This window comes from Vigna unguiculata, chromosome 11 (assembly GCF_037176805.1).
Source record: "Vigna unguiculata cultivar grain cowpea cultivar isolate G323 ecotype 2 chromosome 11, ASM3717680v1, whole genome shotgun sequence".
NCBI lineage: Eukaryota > Viridiplantae > Streptophyta > Magnoliopsida > Fabales > Fabaceae > Vigna > Vigna unguiculata.
The window spans coordinates 25,187,667-25,205,884 of record NC_140802.1 but is presented as its reverse complement, the minus strand read 5'-3'; the positions used below and the strand labels follow the sequence as shown (position 1 = coordinate 25,205,884).

Genomic DNA, 18,218 nt, shown 5'->3' with positions numbered 1-18,218 from the left:
AGGCTACTTGGTCTCCTTCCTCTTTTGGCCTATAATCCTCATGGGAATGCATCCACCAACCACATTTCTTCCCTTGGCCGAGAATTACATGGCTTATGTTTTTAGGGTTTGTTAGTTAATCCCTTTTCATGTTTTTGTATTTGCTAAAGGACCCCTATGAACTCCTATTTAAAGGGTGCTCCTTGTCTTGTAAAAAGGTTGATCATTTTGTTATAAACTTTGTGTATTCAACCACCAAATTTCGTGAGCTCTCCTTCCTAGAAATGAACTCACCTTTGCTTTATCTTGCTTGCAAGTGGTGGCACCATCACTCTTCTCTAGGGTTTGGATGGCTTAGATCCCCGCTATAAGTGGCGTGCTTCACCCATTGCTCATCTTCTATGCTTTCCATTTTTAATGTTTCTTCTTTCATTTTGTTCTTTAAGTGTTGTTGAATCTGTGTGTGTGTTAACTTGAATTCAACTCTCTTCTTCCTTTCATGAGCTTGAGAAATGAACCTTCACATCTAGATAGCATGCTATCTTAATAGTGAGAATTTTAAAAAAACTTTCTTAAACAACTTCAGCATATTCTTAACTCTAAAAGAAAACAAGATAATCCTTCATCACCAAAGTAATTTTCTATAATGACAAATATTTATTGTAGTGGGTTTATAACTGAAAAGTAAGTATCAGACATTCTAAAATATTGATAAAATAGTAAGCCAGAAATTGAATATATTGTTTTAAGGAAAAGTTATAAATATATGCAGGAAAATGTTGCGTATTGGAACATGTGATGTGCCACCGACGTTTGCGGCCCTAGTCACCGTTGTCAAAAAAGCAGAGCCACCAACGGAGGAAGAACTTCATGTGGACACCCCTATCAAGTTGCTGAATTTTTTATGGGTAACATGACCACTTTCTTGATTTGGCTAAAACTTTATCAAACCGCATACTAACAACACTGCTTAATTTTTTAGAATTGGTTGCTAAGTTTGTATCATGACTAATATTGAAAAGGCATCTTCAAAATACATTAAAGGAAGATTATAGTCCATGGAAACATTTGAGGATTTTTTTTTTTAATGAAAGGGTACTATTTTAGTTTGTCAGGCACTACTAAAATATTTAATTTTAACGAAGGTTTACTAACGGAGGTCATAAAACCTCTGGTAATTCATACGTCTAGGAGAGGTTCGCACTTCAAATCTTTAATCTCTCAACTTCAGATCTTCATCTCTCAATCTCACTAAAAACATTTTCCTCTACAATTGCGGCTCGGATTTTTTCTTCGTTTCTCTTTGGATCTTCACATGTGAATCGTAGCTTCCAATTGCTAATCTTTTTCTTTAGGTTTTTAATATTTTTCACTTTTCCGTTAATTTCTCGGTTAATCTGTAATTTGTAATGTTTGTTAAGAGATTCAATTTTAAGGACTACATCTTCCCAAATCAGCGATGCATCTAAGACCAGCTGCTTTGCTCGGCTTTGGCATCTGCGTTTGGTTGTTCGTGGTTGCTTTGCGTGTTCACGTGTTCGTTGTCGTAGTTGCGTGTTCGTAACATTTGTGCTGCTATAATGTTCAAATTGATTGTTAAACTATTATGATACTTTGATACATAGCAGGTTATCCAATAGATTTGTGTCAAGATTAATGTTTTTTATTTCAATATGCCTAAATGGACGAAGCAAGTGAAGATCTGCGCATGAACAGGACTCGAGGGGTCTTTGGAGATGGATATTGCCGGAGGAAATACGAGCAGAAGGATATTCTTGGAGCCAAGTTTCCAATGTCAGTTAGAAACTCTCTTCTCATTTGACTTTCTTGTTATAAATTAAACTTGATTAAAAGTATGCATGTATTGATATTTTTTACGGTTACTTGAAAATCAATAGTTAATTAGCTGACCAGGGAAATAAAATATGCACGTAAATTCCAATCTGCAAACTAATTCCAATGAACTTAATTTGTTCGTTGTGTTAAAGGTGTTGAGCTGTATTAATGAGGTTTTATGAGTTGTGCAAAGATATACATCCTTACAGTGGAGAAATGTGACACTCTTATCAATATGAACATGTGAAGTTTTCAAAAATGTAATTTAGATGATTAAAGGAGAGTTCTCACAAGCAACAAAATGTGGTTGAATTTCTTAAAATAACAAGTATTTGGTACAATATAATAACAAAATGTAATTGGATGTGCATAAATTCTTATTAACAATAATTTTAGCATATTATTATACTTATGTTGTTTTGTGACATTTAGTGAACTTTTGTCTTTTGATTTCTGTCATCTATGAGAATAAGTACATGGAAAATACAAAACAAAAATCTTGTGAACAAGGAAAAGATCGCATAGTCACGATGAAACCATTAAATCCTAAATTGATCTGTAATCAAGAGGCACAAGAAATGCAAAAAAAAGGACAAATTATCAAATAAATCAACTGAGCAAGACTTGGATGTATTTCTTCTAGAAGAAGGAAACAAAGATGACGAGCCTGGTACACCTTATTACTTTAAAGATGTTTCCCTCAATGCATTCATATTTAAGGTATATGATTATAAAATGCATAAACATTATATTATCACATGATAGGCAATTTGTTAATAACTGTTAATATAAAGAAAAAATGAAGGGTTGCGTTAGAGACTAGTAAATGTTTACTATGGGTGGTAGTATTGAGACACTGAGCAATTTTGGATTTGTGGAGTAGTGTTTGAAACAATGTGGGGTATTTTAATTCCCAAAAATCAGTGCTCTAACTAATCACCTTTTGTTGCCTGATTCCAAAGCTCTTGAAGTCATCATGAAATTTTAATGCCATGCTAGGTCAATCCTGAATTAGTTTTCAACCTACTCATTTTGTGAAAAATTCAATGACCTTACTCACTCTCTTAATCACCTTTCTTTACATAAATTAATCCATAACTTATATCATGATAATGATGTATTACTTCACAATCTAAATTATTTTCATGTACTTCTTCAATGTTTTCAAAATTATTTTGGAAGACTGTCATACTCTCAAGGGATTGAATGCATCTCCACAACTAGAAAAATAGTTTTTTTCAGATGTTGTTTAGGGTGATTTTTATAATCTGTCTTTTGTTAAGATTATCTAATACAAGGGAATGAATGAACATGAGAAGGATCCTTTATCTTACTAGTTGTAGGTTCTATTGATTGTTACCTGATATTTATGTCTTTCATTTTTTTTTGTGAAAACATAAATATCACCTAAAAGAACTTTTATACAATGAGACTCTTTATGAAGTTTTATTGGAAACTACTGCATACTAAGAATAAATGTAGAATTGAAAATGGTTAAAAAATATTTTTAGTAGTATATCACAAATTAATAATCTTAATACGTGATACAATATTAGTTAACCTTTTAGTATTTCTCCTAATATCACTTTTTACTCATCCAATAAGCCCACGATAGTCGAAATGAAAGCCCCCCTACCATCCAATAAGCCCACGATAGTCGAAATAAGGGCCTGGGCCAAGGCGCAGGCCCACCTGCAGCCCAAACTAGAGCCCAACCCATGTCATAATCAAACATAATTAATACTCTATAAATACGCGTGGACCCTAGTAATTAAAGGTACGCATTCATTACTCCATTAATCACCTGATTTGACCTTTTGAGAGCTTTGACTTACTTGAGCTTTGGAGTCCCTTCTGCAATTAACCCCTCCTAGGTCCAAGCCGACATGTACCAACCGGGAAGAGGCCAACTGAGGAGATAGCGGACTACATGGGTAAGGTGACGCTTGTGCCTAACTTATCTTATTTGTTCTCTGCAGGAACATTTACAAATACATATATAAAAGATAACTTTGACAATTATATCATATTTTACCATCATCTCCACAGATATGATAACTACTATGTACTTTGTCTTTGTGTTCTGATTCTCTAAAATGATAAATCACCATTGTTTATATATTTTTATACTAGTTTCCTAAATAGTGGTTAACTATCTAATCAAACCTTTTTGTCAGGAATGCTGAAAAGTTTGGAAAGATCTTCAGCCAAGAAGAAATGTAATCAAATAAATTCCCGAGAAGGTGGGTTCATGTGGTAGTTATTATAACATAGCATTGGGTGAAATATGAAATATATTTGAAGATTTTTTTTGTCATAAATTACTTACCTTCATATACTTCATATAACGAGTTTGCTCAAGATAAAAATGTTATCTTTTTCTTGATATTACTAACAGAGAGACTAATAAAGATATTTTGTGTTATTATTATGGGTTTTGATCATACAAAGGGATGAAACAGTCAAACAGCCACTAGCAACTTGCACAATAACTCAAGAAAAGTGTCCATTTAAAGTTTCAGTTCTTTTTCTACCATCAACAATATTGTGAACCATATGGTGCCAACTTTAGAGATGATGTACTACCTCGCATTAAAAAGCTTGGCTACAATGTTGTCCATAATATGGCCATCCAATAACATTCTTATTATGCCAACTTTGAGTTAACATCCAAGAATATTTCCTTTAACAACCTCATTTTCTCCCCAAGAACGTAAGCCATTAAACTCTAGTGTAGTTTTTTTCTCTTAATAAGCTATTTCCTTTAATGTATTTTTTGCCACATGTGCTTTTGTTGATGAATACTAAATTGAATAATGATGTATGATCAGAAGTATTGAGGATGCTATCAGAAAGGCCCGCACCATTTTGTGTATGCATATTTCTTAGAATGCCTGGTACTCCTCTAATGATTTCAAGATCTTATATGGTATTCCACTACCTTGTATACCCCCTTTGGCAGAATGATGTCGACAAACATGATAAATAAACATAAGTTTTTTGCAGCCTCTTTGGATACCTAGTCTTGCATATGCTAGTGTCCTCTGCAAATGTATACTTCTGGAGGAGTTATAAAATCAATTACTCTGTTATATTTGGCTTCAAGGAAGGAACAAAATTGGGATATAGAGAAGTCTTTCTTCTTAGCTTTGGCCTTGTAGTACTTTCATTCGCTGCAGTAATCTCAAACTTGGATATGGAGATGGATCAGAGAATAAAATGTTTCTTACCCTTTACAAAATTAGTCCTTTTAGGCCTTGTCATCATAAGTTTGTTGAACTTAATTATCTTATTGTCTATGCGCTTTGGAACTTAGTATTTCTTGTTGTATTACAGGTTCTGCGTCTCATTACATTTTCAATATGTTTATGCTCCCCTTTACAAGGTAAAGAAAAAGAGTTCCAAAACAGCACTTTTTCAGGTCAATCTCCCATAAAATTTCTTGACAGACTAGCTTACGAGCCAGGTTTTTAAGTGTACGTTGTACTAATTCTTAACATTGACAACTACTTTGACTCATTATGTATAATCTCATTTGTTTGAGGCCAAATTAGCATAGCTTCTACTTAAACATGCATTTTTGCTTACTGCAAATCTCCTTCTAGCTAAGAAAAATTCTTAAGATAATAACCACAAGATCTTTTTGTTGTCGTTCATCATATTTTGATCCTCTACTAATAGAATATTAAGTGGTCAATTTGTTATAGATTTTCTATTAGGACAATGCATCTCTTCTTTTGGCTCATCAGGTGCAAGCCTATAGAATTGAGTTCTATGTCTGCTACTATTTTTGGGGAAACTTCAAGACCAAGTCAAACGAGTGCCTTCAAAGTGATGTCTATAAGGAATTTTACTAGATTATAGTTGTTATTCCATTTTGGATCCACTGTATCTAGGTATAAACTTCATACACTTAAAAATCATCTTTCATTTTTTAGTTAATATACAATTTGATCTATAAAGTGACATTTATATCACTCTAGAACACTACTAAAAAATTTTATGTGTGATGTGTGACATTTAGTCTCAATACTCTCTTACTTGTAGCATGAATTTTATAAATAATTCAGGAAAGTCTATGATTTCCAAACATAAATGTTCACTAGAAATGAGGCAATTGATGCCATTTAGAAGAAACCTTTACAAGTGAAAAAAGTAGAGCAAGAAATAATTTTCTAATCGAATGGATATTTCTGTAACTAAGCATAATATTAAGGTTTAAAGTGTGATCTCATAATTCGTATCGTAATTGCAATTTGGAAGGTTAATATAATATATAAACATATTAATTTAATTGAAAATGTTGCAGTTAGGTTCTGTTAAGGAAGTCAAAGGGAGGTGTAACACACTCGTTAATGTCTTCGTATATATTAGCGAAAAGACGTGATATTTTTATATCTTCGGTTTTCTTCTTTGGAATATAACTTTATATATAATAATTGGAATTTTAATCTTAAGAATACTAAAGTTATCACACCATTAAATGTTATAGAAATGCTAAACTTTTGCATAAAAAGATTCTATTTGTATTCTAAAATTAGGAAGAGAATAGGAAATTAGAGAGGGAGCTAGCAAGGATAAAAGTTTCAGCAAACAGAATCACAAATGTTATGGCTGGAAGGATGAAAATGATAAAATTAAGGGAATTTAAAAAATGAGTAAAAACATCTACAAATAATGAATTGCAGGGTAAAAAACATTGAAAAGGGAATTTCATTACCGTTGTACAAGGTTCTAGAATGGTCAGTAAATACCGGAGGTTCTAGAACCGCCGGTAAATACTAGAAGTTCCAGAACCGCCGGTAAATACTAGGGGTGTCAAAACTGTCGGTAAGTGTTGCTTTACCAGGGGTTTCAAAACCGTCGGTAAGTGTTGCTTTTCCAAGGGTTAGTCAAAACCGCTGGTAATATCTTAACGACACTGGTTTTTATAAGGAAAAAGTAAACCGCAGGTAACGTCTTTAGCGGGGGTTAAAACCTCCGAAAATACTAAAAATAACCCATGTTAAAAATATTTTTTCTTGTAATGAGGTTTCTAGACTATATATGTCTGGTTTCTAGGTAACTACTATATGGACATAGTTCTCTATCATTTTGTGAAAAACTCTTTAGCTTATGCACCATTTCCTATTACAAAGTAAATATTAAGTAAGATATCTTCAATGAATTGTTCCCTAGTTCTTCAAACCTGTTCACATGTTTTGATGATATTAGTATTGTAAAATAAGTAAATAGATTTGTCAATTCAACCTATGTAAACATTATTTTAATAAATTAGATCAGGGTCTTCTTTGGCCTATATGTTTGTGAAGAAAATGGACTCATGAGGTTAAACGCCATAATAAGATAAATTCTTTCACTTTAATTAAACATTTTACAAAGATTGAATCAAGTGCTTGAAAACAATTTCAAAAACCATCATTTTAATCTCGTCTTTTCTTATATGTTTTCAATTATCTTCTAAAATTAAGTGTTTTTTTTAAACTTAAGTTTAAACACTTACTCTATGATTTTCTATTGTTGATTATCTAAAATAGCAATGGCTACGATTTCTTATAAATTAGTTGGCAAGATTTATAATATTTTTATGTAATATTCATAATTAAATGTATTTTATAAAGGACAAAAATAATAAGAGCATGAAATATTTTGGCCTGATATAATTTGCTATGATTTTGGTTAGGATTAGTGAGGGATTTGCTGTAATCATTTTTGTTAGGGATTAGTGAGAGATTTGCTACAACCACTTTGTTAGGGATTAACTAGGAATTTGCCACAAGAAAATTGCTAGGGATTAGATGGGGATTTGCTGCAACTAGTTTGCTAGGGATTTGCTAGCGATTTGCTACAACTAGTTTGCTAGGGATTAGCTAGGAATTTGCTACAATTAGTTTGCTAGGGATTGGCTAGGGATTAGCTACAACTACTTTGCTAGGGATTAGTTAGGGATTAGATACAAATATTTTGTTAGGGATTAGCTAGGGATTTGCTACAAACATTTTGCTAGGGATTAGCTAAGTATTTGCTACAACCATTTTGCTAGGGATTTGCTATAACTAGTTTGTTAGGGATTAACTAGAGATTAGTTAGGGATTAGCTACGAAGTAGTTTCTTAACTAATTAGCTATCTATATTTTATCTACAGTTGAAGGTCCTCGTTGTTTCCTCATTAATCATTCGCTAAATCGTTTTGCGAGGGACTATTCCCTCGCAAATATGGAATTTTGTTGTAGTGAGTCATCCATTTGTCCATGTTACTCTGAATATAATAAGATGTCAATGCTATAAAAATTATTAATAAAAATAAGATGTCAATTTCAATTCAAAGTTAAGTAACAGAGAATACCCTAGAAGTTGAATCTACTAGCAAGGACTTCCTTAGTTATTCGACTCAGTCATAGCTGCCTAATAATCTCGCATAATTGTCACGGTATTGGCTCAATTCTTTAAATAAATCATGCTGGATAAGTGGCCAAGATTCTTCACCCATACCCAATAAAGCAGCAATGCATCTGTATCGACAATGCCCATCAGCAATGACATCAACGACATCAAGAATGTTAGGGTGACAAATGACATGGAATTGATCTACCAAAAGTATTCGTTTTTGTTGCATAGATCCATAGGTACCCTTTGCCCTTGCCTTTGCCTTAGATTGATAATCTTTCTTTCCCAAATGAGTAACATGGAAGGCGTCGACGTGCTCAAAATATGAGGGGTCATGCTTAGTAGATCTTTCAAATCTATAAGCTGGAGTCTTTTGTGCACCCTTAGTTTTAACTTTATGCATCAGTGCAATCATTGATGTTTGTTTTGGATAATCAATTTCTTTCAACTTGTGCTTGATTGTGACTTTTCCTACAATATCAAATTCTTTGTATCGATTAATCAAGAGATTGATTTCTTGTTGAATGCCCTACTCTAGTATTGATTCAGGTGATGAAAGATCAGAGAAACTCAATCTACTCCACATAATGTGTAATTCACCTAGAGGTATCACTCTAGGGTCATATCTAGATAATACACATGCACAAGGTAAACCATATGTTTGCCTCAACACATAACCACAAAGTTCACTATCAAATCCAATGTTTTTAACCCGATCAACCTCATTAGCAATGAGTACTAGAGCAAATCTTGATACAACACCCACTAGTTTCTTATACCTGATAATATTGAAATCATGAGTCTTGACATGTAGACTTCTTTCAAATGACGCCCTGATTTCGTTATGTTCCAACATCATAACATTGTGTATTGCATCCCAACATGAACACAAGTCACCATACTATTTCCCAAGATTTTCTTTAAACTCTAGTGGACTGACTCAACCCTAAAATACATGAAATCAAGAATAATAACATGTTAAATAAGAAAGTATAAAATAAAATTAAAATTTATTAAACATACTTATTTGTTGTTGTTTGTCCCAAATGCATTACTTTGTTTGTCCACACCTTCACAAATCTTTCTTTGTAAGGAATTATCCATGTGTCGATAACATTCAAAAAACAAAAGCCAAGCATTACAAACATAGTGAAATTGCATGCGTAATCCGCAAAAGTAGATATATCTCCACAATCCATCACATATTCCCATGCATCCAAGACAACGTCCCATGCATCCAAAAAATTAATTAACATTTTACACTTGGCTCTAACATTCTTCTGAATGTGGAAACAACAAAGAAGATGATAAGATTCAGGGAACACAATGCTTATGGAATTCATTAAAGCAAGGTCTCTATTAGTTACAATGACTTTAGGTAAACCATCATATGTGATAAACAACTCTTTTAGCCTTTGGAGACACCAAATGAAGTTATTTTGTTGTTCACTTGATAAAAACACAAAGGCAACAGAGAAAGTCAGGCCTGTCGATGTGACACAACCTATCTCAAGTAGAGGCAACCTATATCTGTTGGTTTTATAGGTGTTTTCCATCAACAAAACAATATTAAATGCATTCAACAATTTAATTGCATTAGGATGTGTCCAAAAAAGCTCGCTGACCACATCAGAATCCTCGACACATCTACTCCAATGAATGTATTTATTGCGTTCTAATAACATCATCAACTGCTGTAATTTAGTTCTGCACCCTATTAAAGATTGCTTATAAGTATATCTCGCATTATACAATTGTTTTATTGTTGTGACATTATCTTCCTTATTTTCCTTAAGGGTAAGTAGAATGTTTGCGGGCTTAACTTGACTCTTAGTCATGTTAATAAGCAATGATTATTCATCTGACTTTAATCTACTAACATAGGGGTGACCAACTAAAGTTTTAGAGAGATCATGGTTATGACACCCATATATCACTTTCAATACCCAACCATCTCCATTAGATACTGGTTTACCTCTCAATTTAAAAGGACACTCACATTTCCTTGTCCCGGTTATACTAGGTTGAAGGTCAGATTTATATTTTCTATACTTCCTACCTCTTTCACATCCTAGCAACACATGTCTTTCTACCAAGATGACCATTAGTTGTATCAGATCTTATAATAACAATAACAAAACCAAGTTGAAAAGCAACACCTCGTACCTACTCAAGTAAATCATCACGTGTAGAAAATACTTCTTCGGTAGTAAAATTTAAGTGTAATCACCATCGATCTCAGGAATAAAGATTGAAGAATCTTCCATATCTAAGCTATGGTTCACTCCCTAGAAGTTAGTCAATTCTTTAAAATAGACCCTTCCATCTCTAAATTAACCAATTATAACAGCTTAAAAAACATAATAACACATAAGCTAACATAGTGCAAAATACGTCTACAATTAATTAAAATCGGTAACACCGGCTTTCAAAAGCCGGGTGCTTTTTCACCGTTTTCCAAAAGTCGGTGGTTACGACTTTCACAAACCAGTTTTGACGGGTTTCATAAGCCGGTCTTATCGGTTTTCATTTAGTAAAATTTGGTCACACTTATAGTAGAGAAAGAAAAAACGTGTTTTAATGAAATGAAAATGTTAACAAAATTGTACGAATGGAATCAATTTTACCTGGATGAAGTTGAATAATGTGAAGGAAGAGAAAAACTGAAAGATGGCAAGATTCTTGACATTGAAGAATGAAAGAGAAGGAAAATACTTCAGAAACAGTTCCAAGATGAAAAAGAACAACCATTCCTTGAGAGGTGGTGCACTGAGAATATAAGTGAGAGGAAAAACGTTTTAGGGTGCATATTTAAAAAAGACGAAGTTGTTGAAAAGTAAATAAAGTTGGTGAGCGATAAGTAAACAGTAATTACTGATTAACTATTCATATAATAATTTTTATTTATTTTTTCTAAGAACATTATGGTCTTTGCACAAAAATTGGGGGTGCAGGAAGAAAAATTGGGGGTACAGGAAGAAAATCCCCTGAAGTTACCATTTTGGGTTAAAAAACCATTATCGTAGGAAAAAAAATACATAGTGATGTGTGGTTTTTACTTCTGCACTCCCACAATTGTTTCGTGCACTCCGTTAAAATTTTAAAATGACCATTTTACACTTTGTGAAACTTTCCTGAATACATGCTCTGAAAATTTTCAAATCAAGTTTTTCAGAAATTTTGAAATAAGACTTAAAAAAAATTGAAACAAAATTTCAAAATGCAATAAATGCATAACGAAAAAGACTTGTCGAAATATAATTTCCAGAAAAGAATTTTCAGAATGCATTTATAACAGATTTTTCTAAACATCCCTACATAAAATGTGTTCTGGAAAGGGTTTTTTTGGAGGTGTAGTAGTGAAGAGTGTTTGAATTTTTGGGGTGCGGGGTGCAGTTAAAGAAGCAACAGCCCTGATATGTTCTTAATTAGACCCTAATCTAGCCCATGTCTTGTATTTCCAAACCATCTTCGTTATATGTGCAAAATTCTGCATTCTTGTGTCTCAAATTAAGAACATACGATAATGACACGGAAATACTAATTATAAATTTATTAAAACGTGCTAATTACAAGTCAATAATTATAAAAAAAAAGGAAGGTGTAGCAAGTAAATTGTTATATTTGACTATCACATTCAAAAATACTTTTAAGTTTGGGTTCAAATACTCTCATATACTAAGTTTTCCTCTGCCTTTTTCTTATCAGCATAGGATTGACAACATGCTGATAAAAAAAATGTCAATCCAACAGAAAATATTTCGTTCTTAAAAAAATACATAAAGGATGACTCTAGCTACACAACATCAAGGTTTCGAAAAACAATTGTATCAACATCACCCAATATAAATTGCATATTTATAACTAATAAAACCAGAATACGAACAAAATAGTGAGAAAACATTATTTGAATTAAGTAATGTTTAGATGAATTTATTTTTTCATAAACACTAACTAATGGAGAAAAGAAAAAAAAATGGCATAGAAGTCTATCATTGCGAGAATACGCGAGGTTGTGTAAGTTGTTGTAAACACCAGTGTTTCATTATACAAATAAAAAGATTTAATTTGTCATAAACCAAAATAATCTATACTTAAAATATACTTCTTGGAGAAACTAAAAAAGAAAAAAAAAAGCTAACTTTGACTTATGTTGAATTTAAAAAAGAAATTATTTCAATTTTTTTATTCTATAATTATTTATACAAAAACGTATTTGACTAGAACCCTAATCAAAATAATGACTCCATCATCTATATAGTGAAATGCTTATTAGCTAAAAACAAAATTGCATAAATATGGTTGAAATTAAATAGTAAAAGGCACCAAGGGTGACGCTGGTAGGTACTGAAAAGAAGTTCTATATGAGCAAGTTGACCAAAAATTTTATTTAGTTTTAGTATTATGTTTTATCCTAAACATTAAAATATAGGGTAATCTATTATTGATTTTTTCCTTTAGAAGACGCTACTGTTAGCGTGAAGTAATTGTTTTGGTTGACATTTTTTGCATTTTAGTTATGGAAAGACTTCGACATGCATAAGCTCTTTTTAATTAAAGAGGATTGATGTCAACTTTTCAACTGCCAAACAAAACAATTATGAGCACAAGTACATGTTCATGAGAAATTTTGCGAAGGGCTTAAAAAAATAAAATTTGTAGAAAAATTTGGATTTAACGATCCAATCTAAGATTGGGGGTGGTTGAAGTATACAGGACAACATGCCTCAACAACAAACAGAAGTTGAGTCATGCATTTTCTGCAATTACCAGTGGTTATGACACATTGAAAGCACCCCAATTAATAAATAAACTCAAATTAGGTGAAGGAAATCCAAGGAAGAAACATAAATCATAGAAATCTTTGTCACTCTTTCATTGCTCATTATTCAATTAGCATATATGTTCAATCTTTTGTACTTTATCTAGCTCATATCATTGTTGACTATAGGGTGGGAGAAGAAAAGAGGAAAAAGAAAAGTAAATGGCTAAGTTTTTTAAAATTTTTAGAAGAGAGGGGCCTATTATTAAGACAATGTATAGATAAGTCTCAAGACATTTTCAATTGAGTAACTTGGAAAACGTTTGTTTTTCTAGTGCAGTGTCATTCAAAGGGTGGCACAAAATTTAATGAAACGGACAACAACATTAAATAAACTATCTCAGTCTCAATAATGCAAATGATAAAAAAGACTTCACTAATAATAGACACTCAGGTAATTTATCACACTAACTATAATTTATTACTCTAATAATAGATACTCAAGTAATTTATCAAAGAAAACAAGAGCAAAAGAAATTATGGGATTAATAATGTTAGCAGAAGAATATTTTTAAGCCCTTTTGCATTTATGATGAACTGGTCCAAAAAGCTAGAATTTGAGATGGATCAAAGAGAATTGACACGAGGCTTGTGTTTGGTGTCATTGCTTTATCCATAACAAATATAAATTGAGGGTAAGGTTAGGTGGATCCTTAAAAGTTCCAATAACCCAGATAAAATTTTATGTTTCCATCACTTTCAGGGTACTACTTCAGCTGTTATCATTAACTATATAGAATTATCTGCACTGACAGGAACATAAGCACTAGGGAAGAAAATGTATGCACTATGACACAATATTTATCTAAGAATGATTATCAAGATTTTGGGGTGTGGGGTAAGCTTGAAAACCTGTCGAAGGGCTGCAAGTGTTATTTGTTAAACAGTTTCATTAGCCAATACATGTTATTGATGATGATCGGTGAAAGGGAAAAATGTTGTGTTATAGTTGCCAAGTGGTCCAGAAACATTGGAGACAAAGGGGCGTAATATGAGGCTAATGAGTGGTGAGGGTAGTGGTGGTTATGGCTTATCCCTATAAACATGTATAGTTGGTTAATACTTTTTCTTATTCTATTCTCTCACCATCAACATCTCATTGGTTACAAACAAGTAGTTAAGTTATTATATTTGCTGTTAGATTTATGTACCTATCACTGCAATATGCCATAGAAGCAACCCTGTCCAGTTCATATCAGCAGTGCTAGATGTTAGGACAACATTTGGCACAAATCTTCCCTTTTCTTTATACTCTTTCACAGGATAATAAAAACTATTGTTACTAATAATATTTTTAGACCAAGACCAAGCCATGCTAATAATAACATTAATGCTAGTGTATTGTGCTCATCAAACATCGCACCACACTGCCTTCCATAAAATAATACCAATCAAAACCGTTTGGTTTGGTAGAGAAGAGAAAGAAAGAAACAACCACTTGTATTTAAGTTGCTATGGGGGAACAGGTGCAATGCAGTGATGCAACATGGCACCACATTGGTTATATACAAATCCACGCCTTCTAGATAGGTTTGATTAATAGCAACATAATCCTCCCTTATGTTAACTTAACACTATAAACAAACATTTCTATTGTAGTGCTGCTCAATAATTGGTCATACATAGTTTGGCATGCATAATATAAAATTATGAGATTCACTCAAAAACTCCAACAACAATTCAATACCCAATTGTGATTGGTCAAGATAATCATATAAAACTAACCCCAAAGCCAAAGGCAAAATGTTTGTCATCTATCAAGTGATCACTAAATTAATCCCTTAATCCTTTTTTAAAGAATACACGTTTCATGTGCTCGCATAGTTTAACTTGCTTGATTCCACTAGCTCACTGGGGTTTGGTTCATCCTTTTCGAAATTCAAAACTCCACAGTTTTATTCTCAAAAACTTCCAAGAGGTTAAAGGTTTAAATTATTTTTAGCTCAACCCTTAAATAATACGTGACTATTAAATATATAGGAACAAGTTCCTAGTTAAGATCTAAAGGAAATGAGAGTTCATCTTCCTAAGAAGGATTAAGGGAACAATACTTTCCTAATCCTACAAACAACGTCCATATTCTAATCTAAAATATGTTGAAATAACATCACTAGTATTAATTACCACATTTAGTATATTGCCCACTCTCATTGTAGTTGAAGTGTTATTTCTTTTGGCATATGGATTTATTCATAGGTTTGAAATTTGATTCTTAAATGATGTGACTTTGTTAATACATGTTAGTTTTTATAGAGGGATGCTCAAAGATGGAAAAAATGTGTGTATAGTTAAGAGATAAAATTATTAGTTACACAAACTTAATTAATTGTTATGCCTTAACTGTTTCATCTCTTCAGTGTGGAGAAAACTAGAAGATTTAATTTTCTTTAAAAAAAACACGGGGAATAAAGAAACACACATATATTAAAGAATGGGAAACAAAGTTGCCGTTGCAAGTTGCAAAGCAAATGCAGTGGTTGTTGTTGACTCTTGAATTGAAAGGTAATGGGCCAGGAAATGGGCCAGAGAGGGCTGTGGAGGGGCCGACAAAGGAAACAAGGCAAAAGGGTCACGTGTGGTGTGGGTGGGGGCTTTAAAGGAAGTGAGATTGAATCAAGAAGGCATAATAGTGGTCAATGGGTGCCACACGTGTATGTGTCGAGGGTGGTGTTGTCGCGTCAGTGGCAAGCACGTGTGAGAGCGACGCCTGAAAATGTGGCTCCGCAACCACCCAACCACCGTCGCCTTCGCTGCACCGTTTACAAGCAATTGCACGTGAATCTTGCTGTGCTGCACTGTTCCTTACTTAACACATCACTACTCTCTATTATTAATGTCTCATGCTTAATTTATTTTTATCTTGTGTCTTCTAAATAATTAAGAGAATGTGCACGTGTTATGCCAAAAAATGATTTGTAATGTAATTCAATAATAACTATGATGGGATAAATTAGGATGATCTACCCACCACGCAATACGCGGTAATTAATTCAATAACGTGTTGATATTTACACTTATTCTTATCCTAACTTCTCAATAAAAATAATTAAATATTAGTTTTGATTTTGGATTGTATATCAGAATAAGTATTTTAATTAAAATTTAAAAAGGACACTTTAAAATCACCATTTCATCTGCATAATTAATATTACTATTTCAATTTCAAGTTTATTGATATCGTTATACAAGATATTGTTTATAATGTCCAATTTAAGTAATAAAATAATTAAATAAAAATATTACACACAATAATATAAAACGCTGAGTCAAGGAGTATAACGGTACTAGGCACACAACGATATCAATACAAAATAGAGTTCAATGGTCAACAATATTTAAAATAATTGCCCAAGAGGCAGACAAATACATGGGCTACAGTCCAAAAGAAAACTCAGACAAGCAGGATCTGATCCAAGATGAACTAGGAGTTCTCGCATTACCTTGTTGACCACGAGAAGTTCTCGCATCTGCTCACATCAATAAATTAATGATCATCGCAAAAAGAGAAAACCATACACAAAACATACAAACAGTAAGCTAGCGTAGAAAAACATTTTATCATACAATTCATACATTTTTATAGTTAAAGATACATACATTAACCAATCATGTGATGACTCGCAAACAATACACTAAGACTCAAGACACAACTTATCCGGATACATATAATTAGTCAGATTCATTGGATGCTTGCACTTGTGGTGGCCTCTACTACTCTACCGACCTAATTGTCAAAGGATCTCATCCTACCACACAAAAGGTTAGCCTTAAAGTGTCCCAAGCATCCTAATACTCTCACCACTTGAGTCAGTACGTTCTACGTGAGACTAACTGACTCTCTAGAGTGTCAGGAGGCAATCCTTACCTTGAATCCTTACTAAATTATATAATGAGGCACCACCACGAAACTCCCACTATCAGGGGTCATGGAATTATGTCTTGACCAATGAGGCACCACCACGCAACCAACATGGAATTGTGTCCTGACCAATGAGGCACTACCATGAGATCTCACCTAGAGTTCTATGGAATTACGCCCTGACCAATGAGGCACTACCACGAAACTGTCGTGGAATTACGTCCTGAGCACACCAACATCATATTCCATCAATCAATATAACATTATTGCTCATACCAATTCCATGTCACTTTTAAAACCAACCATCGCATACTCATTACACGCCAAGATCATGCCAAACTCATCATTCACAACCCATAAACCATTTTACTAATGCATATTCACTCATTTCATGCTTTAACATAGCAATCCAACTTAACAATTTAGAAATAAAATTGTAGCTTGTATAAAGCTCCAAATTTTTTTTATTTATATTCAAATTAAATATGATTGAATCAAGAACCAAATGAAACAAGAACCAACTTAATTGAATAACTATAAAGAAAGTTATGCACTAAACAAGCAACAAATGTCAATGGAACCACCAAACTACAGTGATCTTCGATAAACATTGCTCTCACTACAGAGCTCCGATTCAAGATCGGACCAGTCAAAGTCAAGAACTATGTGTTAAGGATCAGCTGTTAAAATAGCAGCTCGATCAAACGGTTAACGAAGTAGGAACCTTCATTTTACGAAAAGTGTGCAGTGTTGTCAACAACCAAACTACAGTGACCTTCCAATAAAAACTGCTCTCACAACAGAGCTTCGATTCAAGATCCGGCCGATCAAAGTCAAGAATTATGTGTTAAGGAGCAACTGTTAAAGTAGCAGCTCGATCCAACGGTTAACAAAGTAGGAACCTTCATTTTACTAAAAGTGTGCAGTGTAGAAAAAAAGTACCGCCACATCAATCAAACATACTCATTCGAGAACAAAAATAAGTACATTGTATTTCAAAGAAAAAGGAGTTCTAGCTTCCCTTACCTGAAAAAATGCTAACTCAAGCGAATGAGATCCTTAGCAGACTAGCACCTAAAGCGGAAGCAAACAACGAAATTGAAAACAGTAAGGGATGAACGAAAATGAGCTATGACAGAGACTAGGGTGGAACTAAAGCTTGAAGAAAAGAAGGGAACATAGAGATCTCAACCTACTTGGAGGGAATCGTTCAACAGAGAGGAAAAATAGGGGAGTTCACTCAAACCCTAACAGAGCTCCTGAAAACAGTTCAAGGAGAGTGTAAGGTGGTTGTTGGCAAAATGAAAGCTGAATGAGAGTATTTTAGCTGTTTTA

The 18,218-nt window shown here is 33.2% G+C and overlaps 1 long non-coding RNA gene across 5 annotated transcripts; it reads left to right on the top strand.

Annotated features, from left to right (window-relative positions):
• Positions 1–767: 767 nt before the first annotated feature.
• Positions 768–5,757, top strand: LOC146881644 (uncharacterized). 5 transcript variants are annotated; one of them, XR_014986359.1, is made up of 3 exons: positions 768–887; positions 1,608–3,749; positions 3,993–5,741. It is a non-coding gene; the product is annotated as an uncharacterized LOC146881644 (long non-coding RNA). The 5 variants fall into 5 exon arrangements; XR_014986358.1 differs by lacking the exon at positions 768–887 and having other exon boundaries at positions 896–3,749; positions 3,993–4,058; positions 5,152–5,757; XR_014986360.1 differs by lacking the exon at positions 768–887 and having other exon boundaries at positions 896–3,754; positions 3,993–4,058; positions 5,152–5,757.
• The last annotated feature ends 12,461 nt before the right edge of the window (positions 5,758–18,218 follow it).